A 10,855-nucleotide genomic window follows, 5' to 3' on the forward strand; every position below is an offset into this window, starting at 1 on the left:
CTCCTTCTCTGTGTGTGGTTTTTTTCTCAAAGATCATGGTATGAGCTTATACTCACTTTTCCAAAACAAACGTAGATTTTTAGGGTTTTTACTTAAGTCAGATTATAAAGCTGTACTCCTTTCCTTGATTCCTACGGAATTTTATGTAATCACTTATCTGATCTCTCTGTCTCTTCCTCTATGTGTTTTGCTATGTGGATGGCTCAGATAACAGTATCATTATTAGTGCTGAAAGCAAGAGCCTATGAGGAAGGAAAAGTTTGCTACCTGTGATGCATGAAGAGGTATCAGCAAGAGTTTCAACCATGGTGACAAAATCAAAAGGAAGTAGTTTAAAGAGAGTTTGCGTGCCATGAGATTGCTCTGAAATGGGAGGTCTGAAACATGCTCTCCGACGGGTATTGTCAAGGAGGACACTCTGCAGTAGACAGCTGCGGGAGTCAGGGTTGTGGTAGGAAGGGATGGACGGACCTTCCAGCGGCCGTAACCTTCAAGGGCTTTCACCCACGGTTTGTCCAAGCCTCTAGATTCTAGTAGCTTCTTGTAGGTCCTTGTCTTGGACCAAGAAGCAGTATGAGAAATTGCTTTTTTCTGAGCTTCTTTGCTGTTCCCAAACTCAACGTGACTTATCTGGAGAGATTATCATCCTAAGAAGCATGGCAAAAAGTCAGGCCATTTGTCCTCTTGCTTCTTGGAACCTCTCTGGAAAATGCTGTGCATTTCCCTTCCTACTCACTGATGTTTGATCTTGTGGGGATGCTGTTCACCGTGCGCGTGCGTTCTCATGTGGAGGACAGGGGCTTCATGGCCGCAAACCCAGTCACCTTTAGATTGAACAACCCTCAACTTGTTTAGCAATTAAGTTGCAAATGATATATTTTACTAAGTGTGTTACTGCATAAATACAATGATTAGCATTTCATTTTAAGTAATGCCAACTCCTCTGACAAGATATTAATTCAATATTTTAAAAAGCTGTTTTGGAATATAGGCTATGGCGTTAATTCCCAAATTTTCCCAAAGATGAAGGTGCAGCTCGCTGGGCCAGCCCTGGCTGCTGCTGGGCAGGCCTGTGCTGCTTGTTTTGGGGGGAAATGTGGAGAAGACCCAGCAGGATTAGCTCACTCTTCAGATTTACTGATATGCCCTGTCTGCAACCTAAAACAAGCATACCCTGGTCTTGTTAACACTTGTTACGATTATATCCTGAAGTGGGGGAACTGGAAAGGTTGAATGATCTGCTCATAGTCACTGCTAATGAGGAGCACGCAAGTTCTAATCCCACATTTGTCACGCAAGTACTCCTCTGTCCCCAGCCCCCCTTCCCTGAGCCAGGCAGGAGCAATGGACCTGAGCTGGATCTCAAAGCCAGAGAAGCCAGTTAAAGGAGGGGGGTGCAAGGATCTGAAGGGGGTGTTATGAGGGCAGGGGTGCAGGGAGGGGCACCTGAGGGCAGGGGCTCATGGCAGGCCTTTCTGTGCCCCCATCTCAACACAGTACCTGAACCAGAGTCAGACTCCACATGTGTTTGCTGAACTGAAGACACTGGGGCAGCCAGATTCTCAGGACCTCAGGTACGCATCTGTTACTCTCTACTGAGAGGCCCACAGCTCATGAGCACACGTCTGCGTTGTAAGTTTTCTCCCACGACCTTTGCCAATTGTGGTCAGCCCACTGAGATCTAGTCCTGTGTGTTTCATCTTTTTCTCATAAATAGAAATTAAAGACAGAAAAGATGTTAAAGATTCTAACATTTCTTAGATTGTGAAAATATTAAATATATGAAAAGGTTAGTAGCTTAAACAATGTAGACATTTTTTGGAAACCGGTATCTTCAATGCAAGTCAACCTCTTGTGACCATTGTTCCTTGTTCTCTTTCAAAACACAACAATCTGCCAACGCTTCCTTTGCTGGGAGCATGTCTGGGAATGGAGCATTTTTTGATTTAGTGATATTTATTTATTTGAGAGAGAGAGCGAGAGCATGAGTGGGGGGAGGGGCAGAAAGAGAGGGAGAACAGACTCTCTGCTAAATGCAGAGCTGGAACCAGGGCTCCATCCCAGGACCCTGAGATCATGACCTGAGCTGAAAGCAGATGCTTAACTGAATGAGCCACCCAGGCATCCCAGGGTGTACATTTTTAAAAAGAGGATATCTTCAGCAAACATGGGACTGAAATCTATGGATTCATTTCTCCCCCATTTTTTCTATACCCTTAAAAAATTCCCCTTTAGAAGTTGAAGCAGGAGAAGGGGTAGGGCCCAACATCACACAGAAACAGCAGCTAAGGCTGGGAGAGTCATATATTCAGGACCCAAAATAGGCTCAGGGCTGGCCAAGTAGAAGGAGATGGAATCTCTCTGCACCAGGATCACGGATGGCAATGAGCAGACTGCATGTGAGCATGGCTGACTCGGCATCATGCATGGGAGCCCAGAGCCAGGGCATTACTCCATGGTCTGGGTGGGAGCCACGTACCTGTGAGCCCAGGTGAAATTGCTTCACAGGGAGACAATCATGACTCAGGGCACCCAAGAAGTAAAATTCCCAGAGGAGATAAGCTCACACACAAGAATTACAAAACGTATCAGAGAGTCCAGAGTAATGAAAAACAGTCAGATGACCCGGGTCTGCCGCATACAGCTCACAGGTTGTGCGGCATTCCCACTGACCACAGTCAGGATGCAGAACCTTACGTAGGAATCTAAAGCCACCTGAGAAAGATATTAAATCATCACAGTGATAGAAAAGAACATGGTATTCATGGACAAGAACATTCAAAATAAAAACATGGGCAAAAGGGTTGGAGTGCCTGGGTGGCTTGGTTGGTTGGGCGTCTGCCTTTGGCTTGGGTCGTCATCTCAGGATCCTGGGGTCAGGCCCCGCATAGGGCTCCTTGCTCAGTAGGGAGTCTGCTTCTCCCTCTTCCTCTGCCTGCCGCTCCCCCTTCTTGTGCTCTCCTTCTCTCTCTCTAACAGATAAATAAAATCTTAAAAAACAAACAAACAAAAAAACATGAGCAAAAAAGTTGTTGAGTACAGAAAATATCAGATATCTTGATAATTAAAGGTCTCAGAATATGGATTAAATAGAGAATATATCCAGCAATCTAGAGATTTAGTATTAGAGAAAAAAACAGAAAATCTCCCAGAACTCAGCAGAGATGAAGAGATGGAAATCAGGAAAAAAATAAATAAATAAATAAAGAGATATGATATATATTTAAAGAAATGTCTGAAGGAAAGAATAAAGTTGTATTAGGGTTCTCCAGAGAAACAGAACCAGTGGAAGATGGATAGACAGACAGGCAGATAAATGCAGACATAAAGGAGATTTATCATGGGGAGTTGGTCCACACAGTGATGGAGCCAGGAAGTTCTGCAAACTGCAAACCCAGGGAAGCGATGGTGTAAGTCAGGGTGCAAAGGCCTGAGAACCAGGGGAACTGATGGTTTAAACCCCAGTGTGAGGGCAGGAGAAATGGGGTCCCAGCTCAAGCGGTGAGGCGGGGAAAACAGGCAAATTCTTCTTTCCTCTGACTCTTGTTCTCTTCGAGCCCTCAACAGTTTGGAAGAGCCCCATGCTGGGGAGGGCGACCCCTTCCCTGAGTCCCCTGATTCAAATGCTTATCCCACCGCCCTGCTGCATTCTCACAGACACACCCAGAAATACAGCCAGGTTGTTAGCCAGGTCCCCCAACCCTGCCAGTCACGCTGACACATGGAATTAACATCACGGAAGTGAACGCTAAAGAGAGCATAATTGAAGAAATGAAAGCTAGGATTTTCCAAAATTGAAGGTTGAAAGTCCATAGATTTAAAAATGGCACCGAATGCTAGATGAGTAATGCTGGTAATAGTAAGTTCCCAACCAGACCCATCACACCCAAACTCTGGAACTCCAGTTACCGAGGACGGAGGAGAATCTTCAAAGGTACCCAGAGGGGAGAAAAATCACAATGAAAAGAAAGCAAATTCTTTGTAGTCTGGGGAAAAGAGAAGGGAAAATGTAAAGTACCCCCCAGGGAGGAATGCTGAATGGTGCAGCCACTCCGACCACCAGCCTGCCACCCCGGTGTGTCTTAGGAAGGTAAACAGTTACCATCAACCCCAGTCCTGGGAAATTACCCAGGAGAGATGAAAATGTGTGTTCACACAAAATGTTTTCCACACACCATCATAGGAGCCCGTTTTATTACCATCAAGAACTGGAAACAACCCAAACATCCTTCAACAAGTGAACCGATAAACCACAAAGGACCCACAAGATGGAACACGACTCAGCATTAGATAAGAACGAACTTCAGTCCACATGAAAACACCAAGGAATCTCTGAGGCGTTTTGCCCAGTGAAAGAAGCCCATCCCATGAGGTAACACACCAGACAAGCCTTTTATTCATGTATGGGACAAAAAATTACGGAATGCTATTGTGTGTCCTGACTGGGGTGGTGCCTACACAAACCTGCAGCAGAACTAGACCCCCAAAAGGTCAGCAGATAAATTTAAAACTTAAGTAACTAAAAAACTTGATGCACCTTGAGTGTGTGCATGATGACAGGACAACGCTGGCTGACGTGAGTTAAAATCAGTAATCGATGTCTCTTCCTGAATGCTGATGGCCAACCGATCCCAAAGTGTCGGTATGGGCAGGAAGGGGTGGTTTTCTGAAAATTGTGTTTCCTTAAAGATTTACCACTCTAAGTGCATGCTGCTGATAGGAATATTTCTAACGTCTTCCAAAGCTCTCCAATAGATGTGGCGATTTGAAGTGACATTTTTTTAAAGGTACTATTACATGAGCGCCTTGGTGGCTCAGTGGGTTGGGTGTCCGCCTTTGACTCAGGGTATGAGCCCAGGGTCCCGGGATGGTGCCTGGTGTCGGACTCCTTGCTCAGCAGGGAGTCTGCGTCTCTCCCCGGGCCCCCCCCCTTGTGTGCTGCTCCCCCTGCTGCTCTAATGGATAAATAAAATATTTAAAAATAAATAAAATAAATTAAAAATAAAAAATAAAGTTACTATTACATGATAACAAAGAAATGCCATTCTCGGGGCGCCTGGGTGGCGCAGTCGTTAAGCGTCTGCCTTCGGCTCAGGGCGTGATCCCAGCGTTCTGGGATCGAGCCCCACATCAGGCTCCTCCGCTATGAGCCTGCTTCTTCCTCTCCCACTCCCCCTGCTTGTGTTCCCTCTCTTGCTGGCTGTCTCTATCTCTGTCGAATAAATAAATACAATCTTTAAAAAAAAAAAAAAAAGAAATGCCATTCTCAGCCACTGTTTCAGAATATTATCATGGAACACTCAACTTAGTGACATGCAAGTATACTCAAGCACACTAAAAGCTATGGAAATGTCTTTAAACACGAAAACCAAGGACTTGAAAGATGCACTTGGGGGGCGCCTGGGTAGCGCAGTTGTTAGGCGTCTGCCTTCGGCTCAGGGCGTGATCCCGGGGTTCTGGGATCGAGCCCCACATCAGGCTCCTCTGCTGGGAGCCTGCTTCTTCCTCTCCCACTCCCCCTGCTGTGTTCCCTCTCTCGCTGGCTGGCTATCTCTGTCAAATATATAAATTAAAAAAAAAATCTTTAAAAAAAAAAGGATATTTGAAAGATGCACTTGGTGCCCGAAATCATATGAAGAAAGAGCAAACTGGCACGCTGTTGGGGACGAGCCCTACAAGCTCAGCCCACAGTGTTTCTGTGACAGCTGACGTGTAGAAAGACTTAACAAAACCCAGCTTAGGGGCGCCTGGGTAGCGCAGTCGTTAAGCGTCTGCCTTCGGCTCAGGGCGTGATCCTGGCGTTCCGGGATCGAGTCCCACATCGGGCTCCTCGGCTGGGAGCCTGCTTCTTCCTCTCCCTCTCCCCTGCTGTGTTCCCTCTCTCGCTGGCTGTCTCTCTGTCACATAAATAAATAAAATCTTTAAAAAAAACAAAACAAAAAAAAACAAAACCCAGCTCAACGAACTCAGATGTTTACAGGATGATGTCTTCTGTCTGTTTTCTCCCGAGCTGAAGGCACTTCTCACCCACCCTCTCCAAGGCAGGGTGGGGCCCAGCGCCTTTCTCCCCTGGCTTTGCGCCTTTCCACAGAAGGGGCTGGTTTGGAGCTGAAGCTCCCAGGCAGTAACTGAGTACTTAATCCCTCCCTCCAGCCTGTCTGGGATCAATACGCCTATTGCACAAAGTCTCCTAACTGCCCTGTCTGTCTCGTTTAGAAAATGAGTCTGTTCCTTTCTGAGAGCCCGTTTGTTCCTGCCCATCGCATGCTGTCCTCCAGCATTAACTCGGCTCCTCGGGGATCAGCCGTGCCTCAGGAAAGGGCCCCTGAGGATGGAGATGAGACATTCAGAGTCCGAGGATTAGCCATGGCCCTGTGCCCTCACTCTACCTGCTAAGAGACGCTCACGGAACTGGGGAGGAGGAAGCTACTTTAGGAGAAATTGTCTATGTAAGCTGACTGCCTCATTCCACATAGGGTATCGCCAGGGTGGCTTGGACTGAGGACAGGTGATCCATACCAAGGAAACAGGGTGGCCAGTCCACTGTAGCCAGCACACTCCTCAGAGGGACTGGAAGTCTGTTTCCTCATCGCACAGGTAAGAAGGTCAGGTCTGGGGAGGGGAGACGATTTACAAGTCAAGGAGCTGCCACAGCCCTGCCCACCACAGGGCTGGCCGTGGTGACCCCAGGCCTGAGGGCTGCACAGGCTCCCTCTGTGGGCAGTGGCCCGTGCCCTTGGGGGCCCCTCCTGGCTCGTGCTGGGTCCTGCCCAGAGTTGAAATCACATGGGCCTGTTCCCGGCACGCACACACACACACACGTGCACACACGGCGGTGTACTGAAGCCTGCAGCAGGAGGCCAGAGCCAGCAAAGGCAGAGGTGCAGAGGGGTGAGGGGGCCACAGAGAAGAGACGGGCCCTCTGACCTAGACACAGTTGTGAACCCAAACACTCTCCCAACGGACACAGACACGCTCTGACCGGTAATAGCCAGCCGAAGTGCCAACCACTTTGCTGAGTAGCTCCCAGGAGGACGGAGCCAAGAGGAAAATCTGCTTCCTGCAAGTCATTCTCTTCTGGGGCCATGTGTCCCCGATGCCCTGGCTGGGACGTGGTCCAAGCTCGGTCCATGCCGGCAGATGGAAGACAGCAGCTCCATGGGGCGCGGGAGGTGGGCTCCCTGTGTGGACAGAGAGCACCCAGGGGACTGGCATGAGGTGGGACTCAGGCAGCGGCGCACGGAGGCCTGTCAGGTGCGGCCCGTGGTCCCCCTCCACCCCACGTGGTAACAGCCACAGCCTGTTAATGAGGATTTCAACCAGAAAGGAGCGCACTGTAGCCTGTGACCCACACGATCACAGTGTGCTTCTGACAAAGCATCTGCTGTTGTAACAAGGGGGTCTGGGAAGGTTCACCAGATTTCATTAATCACGACCCATGAAAACAACTAGTTTGGTTTCTCTTTTGCCTTTTCTGTGTCTGTAGTGAGTAGACATGAGATGAGGTCCCTGGACCACACTGCACTGAAATGGGCTCCCGGATCCATGAGGAAGAGAATGTCCACATGGTGCGTGGCCCGCAGCCCGGGAGCACACAGACTGTGCTAGGTGCCCCCCTCATGTGGGACACTCCACGGAAGACCGGGGAACCGGGATCAGAAACTTCATGGGAGCCAGGGCATCAGGAACTACATGATTCTGGAACAGGTGGACCCTGACCCTCTTCCTCTGTTTGCACTAGTACCCTGGGTGCAGACTCCCAGGGGCTGGGTCGGACTGGCCACCGTCATGGCACATGCCTACCACTGACCACTCTGCTGCAAGGACCCACTGGCTTTTCAAGTGGGAGAACAGAGGACTTAGATTTGCAGTCCCACCAAAACATACCCGGAGGAGGAGAGGAATTCCCCAAATGAAAACCAGGATCCAGAATGTTGACAGAGAGAGATGAAGGCAATGCAGGCAAACCAAACCAAACTAGCCCTGTCCATGACACCATCGGCATGGCAGTCAACAGAGCTTCCAGTCCCTCAGGTGACGTCTGCACCACCAAGGGCTCTCTGCCCTCAGTCTATCAGAGGATGCCTACACCAACCTGGAGCTCTCCGCCCTCAGACCATCCCTCAGAGGTTGTCTACACCAACCTGGGGCTCTCCACCCTTAAGCCCGTGACTCAGTTTGCTTGCACTGGCCGGTCTCAGACCTATAGGTCTTAGGGATTTCTAGTCCCAGCCTTGCATGGGTCCCCTGCCGGGAAAGGGTGGCCAGATTGTGGGGACCCTGAGGTGGTAGGAGCGAGGGAGGCATGAGGAACAAACTCTCTGATTCAGGCATTGGAAGGACCACTGGAACTACAGCCTGGAGACCAGATGGGAATGGGGGTCCCACGGAGGGGAAGTTCCAGTCCAGAAGGGATGGGGTTGGTGGGAAGACCGGGTGACAGCAAACCAGGGAGGTGGGGGCTGTGTCTGGAGACAGTCTGTGGGGGTGGCTGTGGGTGCAGGGGCGAGCGGACCAGGGGCTGCCCTCAAGGGCACAGGCGCTAACTGGGGGAGCCCCCTTGGGACTCGGGGGCTGGAGAGCGGTCAATGGGCCAATTCTGGCAGACATTTCTACAGAAATGTTATCCCACAGTCCTCACAGAGCTTCCACTGCTTGTCTGCTTCTTCCTTATCATTCTTAAAGCTTAACGTGCCTTTCTTCTGCCGGTTTTACTGATTAATACCTAAATTAAATCTGCAGCCAAGGACCACTGTGCCCACTTAGCACTTAACCAGGAAGATTTCAAGTTTAGTAAACGTGCAAAGTGTTAGAAGGAAAGACCAGAGCGGAGGAGAAATGAGAAAAACATCAGAGGGGGGCATAAATATTTGGAAGGAAACGGGGGGCTTCTGTGTATTGTGATGCTAAGATATCAACAATAATTGGAGTAAGGAACTGTATTTTTTAATAGACTTTATTTTTTGGAGATTTAGGTTTAGATTCACAGCAGAATGGAGCAGAAAGTACAGTGGTCCCCCCAGACCCGTCCCCTCCCCACAACCCCCACCATCAACATCGCCCACAGAGGGTGCATCTGTTACGCTGGATGCACCTGCATGGACGCATCATATCACAAGGTCCACGGCTCACGTCCGAGTCATGCCTGGTGGTGTAGATTCTGTGTGTTTGGACAAACGTGTAATGACGAGTATCTACCATCCTAGTGTCATAGTAGTTTCACTTCTTAAAAATCCTCTGTGCTCCACCCCTCATCTCCCCCCTCCGCAGTCTCTGATCTCTTTAGTGTCTTCATAGTTTTGCCTTTCCCAGTTTTTCGTAGCTAAAATCATACAGTACACGTCCTTTTCAGACTGGCTTCTCTCACTCAGTAACATACATTGAAGTTTCCTTATGTCTTTTCATGGCTTGATAGCTCATTTCTTCATAGTGCTGAATAACGTTCCCTCGTCTGGATGCACCACCGTTCATTTATCCATCCACCTACTGAAGGATGTCTTGGTCGCTTCCAAATCTTGGCCATTATGAACAAAGCTGCTATAAACACTCATGTGCAGGCTTTTGTGTGGATGTAAATTTTCAATTCCGTTGACTAACTACCAAGGAGCATGATTGCTGGATCCTGTGGTAAGTGGATATTAGTTTTGTAAGAAACAAACTTTCTTCCAGACGGCTGCACCAGCCTGCGTTCCCACCAGCAGCGAACGAGAGTTCCTGCTGCCCCACATCCTCTCCAGTCTTTGGTGTTGTCAGTGTTCTGGGTTTGGGCCATTCTGACGGGTGCGAAGAGCTAGATTATTTTTAGCAATAGGATCACAGCATCCCAAGCGCAGGCACGATAGTCACTGTTTTAATCTCTAATACAGCCTTCATGATTAAATACCCAGAAATATCTAGTTGAGTGGAAGGACTTGTCATTATGAAACCAAGACTGACTTGTGCAGATTTGAGAGAGAAAATCGTCCTTCCACTATACAGCAATCAGCACTCTTATCACATGGAAATGAAACATTATTAAAAAAAAAAGATGCTATCTTTTTTTTAAAAAACTCAAAGTGCAATTTTAAGCATCTTCTTAGTACCATCTTTCCTTTAACGCATGCATCAACACACCCCATAAAGCCATAGAAAAAAATCAGATTTAAACTGATGAGAACATGTGCTACATTGACCTTAGCCAAAAGGCCAAGAAGCAACAGCTCATACAATTTAGAGTAAGGATTTGCGGTGATGTTTAAGGGAGTTACAAATATAGGGAAACAGGATGTTGTGACAAACTCATCAAGCGGTGCTAGGCACTAACAAGAGATTCCTTTGATTCAGGCAGGAGAAAACACCAGTGATTCCAGGACCAATGGAAGAGGTCTTCACCAATCCACTTTCAAGGACAAGATGGGCTTCATCTTGGAAAAGAGGCTCGGGCGGGAAGCCCCTGCAGCCCTCGGTGCCCCAATTTCTTTTTTTGGAACAAAAAAGAGGGCGCTAAAGTTGATATGATAGTTTAACTTTGCTTTCCTGTTAGATAAATATTTAGTAACTTCTTATCTAAACCAGGTTTGACATTATTAAGGTACTTGAGACAAAGAGAAATGGTCAGCCCTGCCTCAAGCCCTGGAGGAGGACATAGTAGCGCTGGCCATGGGGAAAGAGGATGCAGGTGAGGTCACCCACACACTGCGTGACCAGAAGAAGGAAACTAGAGGTCCCTCAAGACACCCCCTCAGATCCTGGTGTGCTTGCTCCAGCCTTCGGGCTTGCTTCTTAGCCTGGTGTTCCTGCCATTCAGAAAGTTCCTAAAAAATAAATATTCTGGTATTTTGACATGGTTATTTCAGAGATAGTGTGGATGCTAACA

At 48.3% G+C, this 10,855-nt stretch overlaps 1 pseudogene; it reads right to left on the reverse strand.

Moving 5' to 3' along the window:
* Positions 1 to 10,050: 10,050 nt before the first annotated feature.
* On the reverse strand, positions 10,051 to 10,197 carry LOC148107157 (U2 spliceosomal RNA; annotated as a pseudogene).
* Between the last annotated feature and the right edge of the window lie 658 nt (positions 10,198 to 10,855).

This window comes from Ursus americanus, chromosome 34, assembly GCF_024610735.1.
Source record: "Ursus americanus isolate L20-20 chromosome 34, mUrsAme1.1.p, whole genome shotgun sequence".
Taxonomy (NCBI): domain Eukaryota; kingdom Metazoa; phylum Chordata; class Mammalia; order Carnivora; family Ursidae; genus Ursus; species Ursus americanus.